This window comes from Bubalus kerabau, chromosome 11, assembly GCF_029407905.1.
Source record: "Bubalus kerabau isolate K-KA32 ecotype Philippines breed swamp buffalo chromosome 11, PCC_UOA_SB_1v2, whole genome shotgun sequence".
In the NCBI taxonomy this organism is placed as follows: Eukaryota; Metazoa; Chordata; class Mammalia; order Artiodactyla; family Bovidae; genus Bubalus; species Bubalus kerabau.
The window spans coordinates 51,334,476-51,349,177 of NC_073634.1; the positions used below are offsets into that span (position 1 = coordinate 51,334,476).

General features: G+C 46.6%; 1 protein-coding gene and 1 non-coding gene across 6 annotated transcripts in view; one reads left to right on the forward strand and one right to left on the reverse strand.

Moving 5' to 3' along the window:
• The window catches only part of REEP1 (receptor accessory protein 1), a 137,172-nt gene that overhangs the window by 31,485 nt on the left and 90,985 nt on the right, over positions 1-14,702 (forward strand). The gene's annotated exons all lie outside the window — the stretch shown is intronic.
• Positions 467-605, reverse strand: LOC129623915 (small nucleolar RNA SNORA68). The gene has a single exon (XR_008700664.1). It is a non-coding gene; the product is annotated as a small nucleolar RNA SNORA68 (small nucleolar RNA).

The following is a 14,702-nucleotide window of genomic DNA, read 5'->3' on the forward strand; positions in this document are numbered from 1 at the left end:
CCATCATTGAGGAACTCAAGCTTCAGGAAGCCCATCTGGCTTTATAAAATCTACCAGACATTAAGGGAAAATGGAGTGAGGGTGAAGCATTCGTTGCCATCATGGTGCAGAGAGGTTGCTACTGTGCATTCATCTGCCTGGGGCTTCCTGGCCACTTAAGCCCAGGAGCAAACAAAGATGGGTTTCCAAGAGGTCATTCATTTCCAGACAGGAAATTGGACCTGCCTGGAAGCTGAACTTGCACCCTCTTGCACATATACATCTGTTGAAATATTAAGTATACTCTGCATTAAGCAATGCAGGATACACAAGAGATGTAGTTTCAATCCCTAGGTTGGGAAGATCCCGTGGAGGAGGAAATGGCAACCCACTCCAGTATCCTGGCCTGAAAAATCCCATGGACAGAGAAGCCAGGCAGGCTACAGTCCACAGGGTCTTAAAAAGTTAGACACAATTGAGTGACTAAGCACACAGAACCTGCGAATTCACTTTGAGGGGTACAATTGTAGCCCCCCAAAAGCGATAAGATCCACTTGCTGTTGGCACCCCTGTTTAAACCATGGTATTGCTTATTTTTGCTGATATACTCCTGGAATTGGTGCCATTTTGAGGACACTTAAAAAATAAAATGAACCCTAATCAAGTTTTTATTTTCCAGCTGAGGAAGATCTCACATAGATTATGTTTTTTAAATTGACATTATATTGTCACCTAGTAAACTGAAAAAAATTACTTAAAACACTGAATATGAATGGGCTTCCCAGGTAGCGCTAGTGGTTAATAACCCACCTGCCAATGCAGGAGACGTAAGATGAGGGTTCAATCCCTGGGTGGGGAAGATCCCCTGGAGGAGGAAATGGCAACCTAATCCAGTATTGTTGGCTGGAGAATTCCATGGACAGAGCAGCCTGATGGCTACAGTCCATAGGGTCGCCAAGAGTCAGACACAATACACAGCACAAATTGAAAAAATTAATCAAAACATTTAATATGAACAAAATGGGAGATGGAAAGCTAACACCTGGTGAGTATTAAAACTTTTGTTTTAATACTCTGGTCCCTTTAAAATTCTCATTTCATTGAATCCTTACAGTGGGAACTGTTTTTATTTCTTATTTTTGTAGATGAGGGAACTGAAACTTAGAGAATTTAAATAACATTCAAAATCATGAAGTCAGTAAGTGGTAGAGATGAAATGCCCTTCTCGGTATTTAGGGGGTGGTTTTTCTCCTGGCTCCGGTAGGAGCTGGACTAAATGGGGGGTGGTGGGTAAGCTAGCTGCCGTTACCTGGTCCTGGGAGGGACAGGGCTGTGTGCCCCTAGGAGAAAGCCTGCTGTGGTTTCTGCTGAGGATCTGCTCTGAGAGGAGCTTAAAGGCACTTCAAAGGGAACCAGATGGAGAAGTTGGACAGCTCCCAGCTTCTCTGGCCTTAGACCCTCACTGTGGGTGCTTGTGTTTAGTTGGGGTGATCTGAATCCTTATGCAAACATACACTCTCAGTGGGTACTGCTGTACTGGATTTCCAGCTCTCTCAGCTCAGGAACTGGAGCCTCACCTTTTGGTACCATCATAATGAGTTTGTCGGTAGTACTGCAGTGTGAATGGCTTTATGCACATAGGTGCATAATCTACCCTCAGGAGGCCTCGGTCAGCTCCAGGGGACGTGAGTTCAGGTTGGAGAGAAGGTTAAGGGGATCTGAGTTTTTAGGCATTAGTTGTCAGAGGCTGTGTCTTAGTCAAGTCTTCACCCCCACCACTGCTCCCTTTTCTCCCGCATGAACCAGGAGAGAGAAAACCAACTGGATGATTTAGCATCATCCAAAAAGGGGAATTTGGGGCTTCCCTGGTGGTCCGGTGGTTAAGATTGCACTTCCACTGCAGGGGGTGGGACGCACAGGTTAGATCCTTGGTTGGGGAACTAAGATCCCACATGTTGAGTGGTGCGGCCAACAAGGAAAGAAAGTATGAATTCTGCTAATTCCTAAATCAGCAGAGTTTAAACTATTACTGGTACACATCCCTCCCCAAGGCTGCCTTGGTGGCTCAGTGGTAAAGAATCTGCCGGCCAGGGCAGAAGATGTGGGTTCGATCCCTGGGTCAGGAAGGTCCTCTGGAGAAAGAAATGGCAACCCACTTCAGTATTCTTGACTGGGAAATCCTATGGACAGAGGAACCTTAAGTTTAAACTATTCCTCAAACTTAACAACAAGAAACCAAAGCTTGCCCTAAGATTCAAACTCTGTAAATAATGGAAATAGGGGAAGAAATAAAGTAAAAAAAAAATTTTTTTTTAATTAAAAAAAAAGAAAAACAAAACAAAAAGGGGAATTCATTGTAAAGAGTTAGGGAGTTGCATCTGGACTCCATGGGGTCCTAGAAACTGGGCTGGAAGCTATTGGGAAGCCTCCTGTTCTCACTTCCTCCCCCTCCCCAGGACCCTGCTCTCACATCTCAGCTTCATTTTCTGTGTATATGTGTGTGTGTGTGTGTGTGTGTGTGTGTGTGTGTGTGTGTTCACTGTTCTCTTTCTGACTCTGTCTCTCCAGGCTTCTACTTTTCATGTGCGTGCATGCTAAGTTGCTTCAATCATGTCTGACTCTTTGTGACTCCGTGGACTGTAGCCCACCAGGCTCCTCTGTCCATAGGATTTTCCAGGCAAGAATTCTGAAGTGGGTTGCCATTTCTTTCTCCAGGGGACCTTCCCGACCCAGGGATTGAACCCACATCTCCTGCTCTGGCCGGCAGATTCTTCACCACTGAGCCACCAGGGAAGCCCTGAGGAGGGACGTGTACCAGTATTTTATTGGTATACCAGTATTGGAAGGACATATTTAGTATAACAATTTAACTACTGTTATTGCTGGATGGTGGGATTCTGGGTGATTTTTATTTTATTCTTTTTTTAAGGGTCTTAGTTCCCTGACCTGGAATCAAATCTGTGTGCCCTGCAGTGGAAGCATGGAGTCTTAACCACTGGACCACCAGGTCCAGGTCTTGTCCTTTTCTGTCTTAAAATTTTTTTCTACAATAAGCATAAACAAGTAACATAGACAGGTTAGGTTTATGTTAAGAGTAAGCAAGTTAAACCCAGTGGTCGAGTTTCACTAGGCCAGTAGGTAATGAGTGGCTTGTAGAAGATGAACAATAGGTGATCTCTGCCCTCAAGGAATTTATGGCCTGATGGGGAGGGTGATATAAGCACATATAAATCAAGCTGAAAGGAAGCTATGTTAAATGCTAATAGATTATTACAAAGCGTGTAAAAGCCATTTACACTTCTAAGAAGTTCAGGGAAGGGCTTCATGAAAAGAGTAGCCCTGGCTCTGAGTGTAGAATAGAGGTTCTCAGCCAGGGGCTCTTTGGCCCCCAGAGGACATTTGCCAGTCTCTAAAGGCATTTAAAAAAATTTATGTATTTATTTAGCTGCACCAGGTCTTAGTTGCAGCATGTGGGATCTGGTTCCCTGGCCAGGGATTGAACCTGGGCCCCCTTCATTGGGAGTGCAGAGTCTTAGCTACTGGAACCACCTGGGAAGTCCTTCTAGAGGCATTTTTTCTCTTTTTAATTTAAATTTATTTATTTTTAATTGGAGGATAATTACCTTACAGTATTATGTTGGTTTCTGCCATACATCAACATGAATCAGCCATAGGGATACGTATGTCCGCCCCCCCGCCCCCAGCCCTTGAACTTCTCTCCCTCCTGGAGGCATTTTTGATCTTCACAGATGAGATGGAGGGAATGCTACTGGCATCTGGTGGAGAGACCAGGGTTGCTGCTGAACGTCCTTCAATGCCCAGGACAGCCCCCTCCCTGACCAGCAAATAATTACCTGGCTCCAGATGTCAAGGCTTCTAATCCAGTCCATGGGATTTTGGCAGACAGAGCTGGGAAAGAACCTTCCAGGCAAAGAGAATGATGGCAGGGCACAGTGGCAAAAACACATGATGTGTGCCCAGGAATTAGCGGAGGGCACGTGAGGCTGGTGGGGTGGGCCCAGCTGGCTGGTGGGGCCCTCAATACAAAAGCAAGCAATTGGATGTGTTCTGTGGTCAGTCGGGAGCTGTGGAAGTTTTGTGTTTTTATTTATTTGGCCATGGGGGGTCTTAATTGTGGTGTGTGTGTGGGGGGTCTTTGTTGCAGCATGCAGGATTTTTTAGTTGTGGCGTGCAAACTCCTAGCTGTGGCACATGGGATCTAGTTCCTGGACCAGGGATCAGATCCAGGTCCCCTGTACTGGGAGGGTGGAGTGTTAGCCACTGGGCCACCAGGGAAGTCACACCGTGGAAGATTTTGGAACAGTGGAATCGCTCCATCAAGAAGGTATCATTTCTCCTTACCCCAGCTTTGCCTCATTCCTGGCTCATCTGCACACCCACGCTCAATCACACCCGTATGTTCCTGTTTTCCACCTCAGGCTGTCCATTCTTTGTTTTGTACGCATCCGAAGGAAAGCTGTGTCAGCATTCTGCTTTGCTGACCCGTGATTCCCATCTACTGGTGACAAAGGGATACAGCAAAAACATGATCCCCCTTTGGACCGCTCTCTTTCCTGCTGCAGTTTCCCAGGAATCTACCCTGGCGAGAGGTGACTGTCCACATCTGTGCAGATGGCCTCGGAGCAGCTTTGTTTGTTTGCTCATCACCACTGTTTGGGTGTTTGCTGACATCCTCATGCTCTCTCAGGATGCAGCGTGGGGCGGGGGGTGGTGCCCAGGGGACAGGTCACACTCAGCAGGGTCCACACGGGGCAAGCAGAGGCCAGGACTGGAGCTGGGTCAGATTGCAGTCATCAGATGAAAGAATGCCTGAGGCAGGGGAAGGAGTGCTCAGAACTCAACAGGGTCCTGTCCCCACCTGTTCACTGCTGATTTGTCAGCAGAGCAGTGCTGGACACTTGCTGGACCAGGTCAGTACAATAGGTACCAGGTCAGTAGATCAGTGATTTCTTTTTTTTCTTAATATTTATTTATTTGGCTTTGCTGGGTCTTGGTTGGGGCACTTGGGATCTTTGGTTGCTGTATGTGAACTGTTAGTCGTGGCATGTGGGATCTAGTTCCCAGAGCAGGGATTGAACCCAGGCCCCCTGCATTGGGAGCTCAGTGTGTTAGCCACTGGACCACCAGGGAGGTCCCAGTAGGTCAGTGATTTCTGAATGAAAGGATGAGGAGAGGTTCCAGGAGGGATGGTGTGATGGCTCAAGATCACGCTGCCAGTTGGGGTCAGAGCTGAGCCTAGACCCATGGTTTCCTGACCCTCAATTGGGAGCCCTTCTCCTGTGCTGCACCCCGTTCAGTGCATAGGGACCCAGAGATGTCACCCTAGGCCCTGACTGATACAGATCTTCCCGAAGACCAGGCCCCTGTACCCAGCACTCTGTGCTCCAGTCCCCTCCTGTTGAAGTCCACTGCTAACCAACTAACCAACCCACCCTAAAAAGCAACTTGCCTTCTCTACCTGCAAACGAGCCACAGAACCACACCATGCTACACCACAGGCTGTGGTTCCTTTAGTTATCCCTCCCAGGATAGCATACCCCCAGGGGCACCTCCAGGGCTGGTGCCTTGTTGTTGTTTAGTTGCTCAGTTGTGTCCGATTCTTTGTGACCCCGTGGACTGTAGCCCGCTAGGCTCCTCTGTCCATGGGGTTTCCCAGGCAAGAATACTGGAGTGGGTTGCCATTTCCTTCTCCAGGGAATCTAACCCACCTAGTGATTGAACCCACATCTATTGCATTGGCAGGCAGGTTCTTTACCACTGAGCCCCCTGGGAAGCTAGCCCAGGCTTAATTCTTCACACACCAGTCAGGGCTGGGGTTTGAGGAAAGATCCTATCAATGCTGAAGTTTGGGCTAAACTATACCATTCATGGCTTCCCAAGTGGCTCAGTGGTAAAGAGTCCGTCTGCCAATGCAGGAGACGTGGGTTCAATACCTGGGTTGGGAAGATTCCCTGAAGTAGAAAGTGGTGACCGACTCCAATATTCTTGCTTGGGATATCCCATGGACAGAAAAGCCTGACAGGCTATGGTCCATGGGGTTGCAAAGAGCTGGACACAACTGAGCACATGAGCATGTGTACCATTCACAGTAAAACCTTCTTGGTCAAATGCACACAGGGAGATGAAGTAGTGTGAACTTGTCCATCATTTTCTCTGTTTTGGGATGGAGGCAGGGTGAATACAGGTGTCTCTGACACTACCAGAACCTTCTGGGAAGAGGCATTTCCTTGATGTCACGCAGCCAGAAGGAAACAATGAATCAGGGTGGGATGCTTTTAAGAGTCCACTGAGACAGCAGCACTCCTCCCTGTGCTCTGAAAACCATGCTCATTGGATGTTAGTGTCCACTAACCCCAGGAAGGGGCTTGCAGGCGGTGCCACCCCTGGTCTCCCAGCCACAAAGCATCCCTAGGTCTTATAGGCACAAGGGCTGGACTCATCCCCACCCAGGGCTGTTCAGGTATAACTCCCACGGTGGCTCCTGCTTCACCCTGCTGTTAGTGGGACACCATGGCCCTTTGCTCACAGCCTCCACCATAGGGAAATAATGTCACAGGTGTGTGCAGCATTTCTTTTCAATGTATTTTCTTGTTGTAGTTGCTCAGCTGTGTCTGACTCTTTGCGACCCCATGGACTGTAGCATGCCAGGCTTCCCTGTCCTTCTCAATCTCCCAGAGTTTGTTCAAACTCATGTCCACTGAGTTGATGATGCCATCTAATCATCTCATCCTCTGTTGCCCCCTTCTTCTCCTGCCGTCAACCTTTCCCAATATCAGGGTCTTTTCCAGTGAGTTGGCTCTTCACATCAGGTGGCCAAAGTATTGGAGCTTCAGCATCCCTATTTTCTTGTATATCATCCCAAGGACTACCGGCTCTGGTGGGGACACCTCGTTGTGTAGAGGACATAAACCCAGTGAGTCTCCTGGGTGCTTGTCCAAGGACCGTCACCCAGTGAGTGGTGCAGCACAGACCGGCTCTGTGGACAGCGAAACCTCCGGGCATCATGAAGATGAGAGGAGGTGGAATGGGTGGTTTACAGTGCAGTGCTGGGCGCAGAGCAGGCAGTGGGTCTGCCTGGGAGAAGGGCATGCTGCACACACTCCCTGGGGAAGGTCCCGAGGTTGGGGGGGGTAGACTCCCAATCAGTGGGAGGTTCTCTCAAGCTCTTGTTTGATTTCAGCAGAACCCAAGTTGTGTTACAGTTTGAAAGAGGCTTGGGAAGTGGGCTTATGTATTAGATAGGCTCATTTTAGATAAAACCAGCCTTCACGATGACTTACCAAGATTTCCTCAGCAAAGCCTGAGGAATATCATAATATTTTACTGATTTTGTGCTGTCAAAAAAAGTTGGGACATCTATTTAGCACCAAGGCTTTGAAATCTCACATTCTAGTTTCAGTCCTGACATGGACTCGCTGTGTGATCTGCAGTTCAGTTCAGCCCCTCAGTCGTGTCTGACTCTTTGTGACCCCATTGACTGCAGCACATCAGGCTTCCCTGTCTATCGCCAACTCCTGGAGCTTGCTCAAACTTGTGTCCATTGAATCGGTGATGCCATCCAACCATCTCATCCTCTGTGTGACCTTAGCTTGATTATTTAACTTCTCTGATGGACATCTTCAGCCTGGGAAATGTAGATTAGAATCATGCCTACTTTGTAGAGTGGTTGTACCTGCAAATGCACGTAGGGCGCTTAGGGCTGTGCTCAATAATCAGCGCCGCTTATTATGGGATGTTAACCTCCCCCCCTCCCCGAAATGTGAAGTGTTTCTGCTTGCTGTTGGTTCCCAGGATAGCAGGCCATCCCTCACCAGGACTTCCCTTTCTGTCCACCCTGTCTTCATGGCCATCTGGAGCTCACAACAAATGGAAAGAAAGCATACTGTTTTCATTCTGAAATGACTAAATTTCTTATATCACCCTCCTCTAATCCAACTCTTTGTGTTCTGTGTTGGAATTGTTTTCTCCTTGGTGACCTAGTTTTATCCATTCTTTTCAGATCTGCAAAAGCAAATGGAACAGATGTTCCAAAGCACTTCTCATTCTGTGTAGTTGAGAGGAATATCTTTTCCAAACGAAGCAAACTATTTGATGTATTTCAGCTTCTTAACTACTAAGCATCATTCTACCTCATCTTTTTTTTTTTAAATAATTTTATTTATTTATTTTTGGCTGTGCTGGGTCTTCGTTGCTGCATGGGCTTTTCCTTAGCTGCAGTGAGCAGGGGCTACTCTCCTATTGTGATTCACGGGCTTCTCACTGCGGTGGCTTCTCTTGTTGCAGAGCGTGGGCTCTAGGGCCATGGGCTTCAGTAGTTGTGGCTCTTGGGCTCTAGAGCACAGGCTTCCATGGTTGTGGTGCACGGGGCTTAGTTGCCATGGCATGTGGGATCTTCCTAGACGAGGGATAGAACCTGTGTCCCCTGCATTGGCAGGCAGATTCTTTACCACTGAGCCACCAGGGAAGCCCCTCCCCCCTGCCTCCTCCCCACACCCCCACCCCTCATTTAAAAAAAACTTTTTTCCTTTTTGGCCGAGTGGCTTACAGGATCTCAGTTCCCTGACCAGGGATCAAACCCAGGCCATGGCAGTGAAAACCCAGAATCCTAACCAGTAGCCAATAGGGAACTCCCTCCTCCACACCTTTTAGAGCACTACCAAGAATTACCTTTCCAAGCTTCAAAATGTTGTTACCCAAACCAGGGCTTTGCCTTTCTCTCTCAGGGTCCATCTGCTCTTGATGGCTGCACCCCAGGAGTTGTAAGCAACCAGCACAGCTGGGAGGCTGGCACTCACTGATCTTCTCCCAGGGGAGCCGTGGGCTTCCTTACATCACCTGCAGCACAGGTGTTCTTGATGATGGATTGGCCAGCTCAGGAGCCCAGTTCACAATGCCCAGCCAGATCCGTTCTGTAGCAGTCATTAGCTGCGCTTTTTCCATAACTGTCCCTTGTAATTAACAACTCCCTGACAATCGAGACATGTGCTGGAGAACCTCCTCTCAAAATTGAAATTTAACTCACTAAAGAAAACCTGGCTGTTTTCCACTCTGCTTTTTCTTTTCTTGGGCTTTTGTGTTCTCATCAGGGAGGCATTCTGGGCACTGGCCAGACAGCTCTGCTGCAGACAATCTCTGTTCTTCCATGAGCAGGTGAGTCAGGCCTGGATGTGATTAGCCTTTCTCTAGCTCCTCCCACTTTGGGTGAGGTGACAGTGATTTTGGTGGCTGCCCAAGCCTTCCTGCAGACAAGCCCAGGGGCCTGGAATCATGATAGTTTCTTATGTGTCACACAATAACCAAGTCACCTCCAGATCTTTTCTGGAGGAAATCAAGATGTATATATATATATATAGATGATGGATTGGCCAGCTCAGGAGTCCAGTTCACACATATGTATATATATGACTTCCCTGGTGACCTTAGGCTAAGAATCCACTTGCCAATGCAGAGGACACAGGTTTGATCTCTGGTGCAAAAAGATCCCATGTGCCGCAGGGCAACCAAGCCCATGCACCGCAACTACTGAGCCCGTGCTCTAGAGAGTGTGAGGCACAACTGCTGAAGCCCATGCACCCTAACGCCTCTGCTCCGCAACAAGAGAAGCCATTGCAATGAGAAGCCTGTGCACTGAAATAAAGAGTAGCTTCCACTCGCTGCAACTAGAGAGAAAGCCTGTTCACAGCAATGAAGACCCAGCACAGCCAAATATATATGTGCAGAGTGTGTGTGTATATATTTGTGTACATGCTAAGTCAATTCAGTTGGGTCCGACTCTGTGCAATGCTGTGGACTGCAGCCTTCCAGGGTCCTCTGTCCATGCGATTCTCTGGGCAAGAATACTGGAGTGGGTTGCCATGCTCTCCTCCAGGGGATCTTCCCGACCCAGGGATTGAACCCAGGTCTCCAGAATTGCAGGCAGATTCTTTACTATCAATAGCAGGAACATATTTAGTAGTGAAACTTCTGGATAGAACATAATATACAGGCTTTGTTTTTTCCTCTACAACCAGAACCATTTGAAAAATATGATTTTTGCATTGCTTGCTAATTTTCATTCATCTTAAATGTCATTATATCCTCTCTAATGAATTGAGATGAGTTTACAATGCCATCTAAAATTGGCAAATTTTATTTGGTTAGACAATTTCAGTAAATTAAATAAATGACATTGTACCATGAAGCAGAACAGATGTAACTTGAAAAATTATAAATTCTGTTTTCCTCTAAATTTGTTACAATGAACCGTTTATGGATTAAATGAGCTAATGGGCTATACTCAATATATTCTGTTTCTATAAAATTACACATATATATAATTGTATATATATAAAATTATATGTATACATATAAAATTTTATATGTATATGTATATACATGGAGAAGGCAATGGCACCCCACTCCAGTACTCTTGCCTGGAAAATCCCGTGGACGGAGGAGCCTGGTAGGCTGCAGTCCATGGGGTCGCTAAGAGTCGGACACGACTGAGCAACTTCACTTTCACTTTTCACTTTCATGCATTGGAGAAGGAAATGGCAACCCACTCCAGTGTTCTTGCCTGGAGAATCCCAGGGACTGGGGAGCCTGGTGGGCTGTCATCTCTGGGGTCGCACAGAGTCGGACATGACTGAAGCGACTTAGCAGCAGCAGCAGTATATACATATATATATGTATATATAATACATATATATATATATATATATATATAATACATATATATATATATATATATATATATATATATATGGTCTTCCCAGGTGGATCAGTGGTAAAGAATCCACCTGCCAATGCAGGAGACATGGGTTTGATCCCTGGGTGGGGAAAATCCCCTGGAGAAGGAAATGGCAACCCCCTCCAGTATTCTAGCCTGGGAAAATCCCATGGACAGAGGAGCCTAGCGGTCTACAGTCCCTGGGATTGACGCAACTTAGTGACTAAACAACAACAAAAGTAAATATACATTTCCTTTTGTTTATCCTTTCATCTGTCATTGGACATTTAAGTTGCTTCCATCCCTTGGCTATTGTGAATCATGCTGCTATGAACATGGATGTGCAAATATTTCTCTGTAATAGAATTGCTTTAAAATTGGAGCTGCATTCTACTGATAACTTGGCTGATTTTAACCATAAAGAAATCAGCAACTCCACCCACAAGACCAGCCTCACTTGGCTGTGTTTGTTCCTGTAGTATCATGAGATTGTCCCCTTGAAGGACGCATTCTCAGCACAGCTGAATGAGAGGGCTGCAGGGACCTGGGTTCATACTTGTGCAGATGTGTCTACCACAAACACACATCCCTGCTGGAGGGAAGGCTGGAAAAGTGGACATCAACCATTTTCTGTTTCAGAAACATAATGTAAAATTTCCCTCTGTTGGGCAGTCGGGGGTCATTGCTGTGTGGGTAGCCAGAAGAAGGATACAAGCTTGTTACACTGGCATCTAGAATTTTCACATCCTATTAGGTCATAGCTCTACCTGCCTTGAATGGCTTGATGTGTCTGAAGAGATCACACCATGACATCTGTGTCTGAGTAGTGAGCATAAGTGTAGGAATACCAGTTTCCTGATGCTCATGAGGTCACTGGGAACCATGAGAAACCCCTGAACTTGTGTCCACACTGGTTCTGCTCCCTGGGTTGTCTTCCTTACCTCCTTCTGCTGGAACCAGGTCTTACCTTTCTTTAGGGTCCCACTTGAGTCTTAATTCCTTGGGAGCCCACCATTCTTCTTTGGATCTGTTCTTATACTTTTATTCAGGCATGGATCTAGGTTTAATAGATCCTGAAGCATTTACAGTGGAAGAAAGATGCCTTCTCCAAAAAAGTCATAAAAAATTTGATGAGTATGCTTGCTAGGACCCCTCCCAGGACCCATGCAGTTGAGGGGTCTTGAAATTTAAGCTTCATTAGCTTCTCTGTAAATCTGCTTCTGCTTATATTCATTCTCTTTTTCTCTTTCTTCCCCCTTTAAAGAATTAGAGTATAATTTATATAGAATGAAATTTACCCTTTTTATCATGTAGCTCTATGAACTTAGACAAACTCATGCAATCGTGTAACCATTATCACAGCACATAGAACCATTCCATCACATTCAAAAATTTCCACATGCCCCTTTGAAGTCAACTTCTCTCACATCCCCAGCCTCTGGCAGTGTATCTGTTTCTGTCTCTAATAGTTCTGTCTTTTTCAGAATGTCATATAAGTGGAGTCAAGCAGCATGTAGCCTTTTGAGTCTGGCTTCCCTGGTGGCTCAGAAGGTAAAGAATCTGCCTCCAATGCGGGAAACCCAGGTTTGATCCCTGAGTTGGGAAGATCCCCTGGAGAAGGAAATGGCTACTCATTCCAGTACTCTTGGAAAATTCCATGGACAGAGGAGCCTGTCTGCAGTCCATGGCAGGCTGCAGTCCATGGGGTCACAAAGAGTTGGACACAACTAACACCTTCACCTTCTTTCTTAGCGTAACACATTTGAATTTCACCATGTTACTGCGTGTCTCACCCATTCTGTGCCTGGCACTGGAGATGAAAGGAGGGGAAAGTCCCAGTTCCTGCCGTCAGAGAGCTCACAGTCTAATGGAGGAGGCTCTTGGGCCCACCTCCATAGGCTTTTCCTTCAATATTTAGCACACACAGCTTTGCTCTGCTAACTCTCATTCCAATACACCTGGCACTCCAGGTACTTCTGATCCCCCTGAGCATAAAATCTCTTACCTTCTTGAGGTATCATGTTGGACTGGAAAGAGCAAAGGGTTTGAAGCCAGGAAGTGACGGCACTTTGAATCCAGCTTACCCACCTGGCAGCTCTGTGACTTTGTGTTAGACTCAGAAGTGCTGAATGAATATCTAATGAACGGATGTAAGAATGGAAACTCCTTAAGTCCCGGGTCCTACGTGTTTAAAAAGGGGATAATAGTCACGACTTCACCTGACTGCTGTGGGCATCAGTGAGCACCTGGCGGGCATCAGTAAAGATCTGTCCTGTTCCCCTCTCTTCCCTGGAGCCCTTTGATACCCTCCTTGGACAGGTGTGTGCACATTGTGTAGACCTCCAAGCTGGGCACAGCAACACCAGCACCTGCTCTGTGGGAATGGTGGAGGGAGCACAAGCTGGCACAGTTTCCCAGAGAATCCCACAGGTACCCCACAGCTACCACCTCAAATCTAGCTCAGAGCACCCTCAGGCTTATTCCCCTTCCCCCTCTCTTATGGTGCAGGCAGGAAGGTCCATCACTACTTTCCTCTCACCAAGTGTATCCCTTGTGCGTGCATGCTCAGTCACTTCAGTTGTGTCTAAATCTCTTCAACCCCATGGACTGTAGCCCGCCAGGCTCCTCTCTCCATGAGATTCTCCAGACAAGAATACTAGAGTGGGTTGCCATGCCCTCCTCCAAGGGATCGTCCCAACCCAGGGATTGAATCCAGGTCTCCCGCATTGCAGATGGATTCTTTATCCACTGAGCCACCTGGGAAGCCCCATATCCCTTGTAGGGTGCTTTAGAGATAAGTTCACCAGGAGGAGAACCATAACCCTTTACGAGGGGGCGATCTGGCCAAGAATAATGTCTCTGGCTCTCAGATCCTGGGTGGGGTTGTGAGCTGGGAAGTGGGCGACCACAGGACAGTCATTGTAAAGGAAATCCATGCTCTCCTTCAAAACATACTCAGTGAGACTCAACGCAGCAGTTATTAGTCAACTATTTATATAATTATCTGTTTGCTGGCTGCCTTTCCTACCAGAGGACCCAGGGTACATAGTAGATGCTCAACAAATAATGATTGGGTGAAAACTATTTTGTGCCTAAAGGAATTGGCATTCGAAGCCACTATTTCTGTAAATAGAAGTGATCCCTTTATTTCTGTAGATGGGAAACTAGTATTTGTCATCCTTCTACACTGCCTCTGCAGTGTTAAATTCTCGGCTACAGTCTCCTTGTTTAATCTGTGCAGTGGCTGTTGACCATAGGTGTTTTTCTTCTCCAGCCTCAAGGAAACTGGTCCAAAGGAGTTAAGAAACACACTCCCAGTCCCATAGCTAGTCAGTGATGGAGCTAGATTCAGACTCAGGTCTGATGTCAGAGCTTAGCTTCTGGATTTCTTAAGAATAGAAATTTCAGTCATATAGATTTTTTTTAAAAATACTCAGACCGATACTTGAACAGGACTTGAGTGGGCTGGATTGCAGAGTTTAATGCTTAACAGCATGAACTGAAATCTGTAGCGTGTCTGTTCTGTGTTTTTCTAAATTGGACTTTGGAGTATTTCTGTAATCCAATTTAAATTTGTATTTTTGCCACACACATTTTACACAACTCTAAATAAGTAATAACCTCTTCTCTGTGCCACAGCGATAGGGGCTTCAGAATGGTCCTGGACTTCAGGGCAGGAGACCTGGGTTTGAATCTTGTCAGATAAGGAAGGGGCCTTTGGCGGGTCTCTGAATCACTCTGAGCCTTGGTTTTTTATTAACTGTGAAAAGAATCCCAGTTGTCTCAGAGGGTTGTGGTGTAGACCAAAGGACCAAATAAAAGAATAAGGTGTTTGTTGGGGTGTTCCCCAAGGAACAGTTTTGTATGTGTTAGTCTCAAGTCTGCAGAGAGGGGTTGGACTTGAAGCACACTGAAAAGAAAGAGTCTACAGGACTTCCTGATGGTCTAGTGATTAAGATTCCGTGCTTCCAATGTGGGGGGCATAGATTCGATC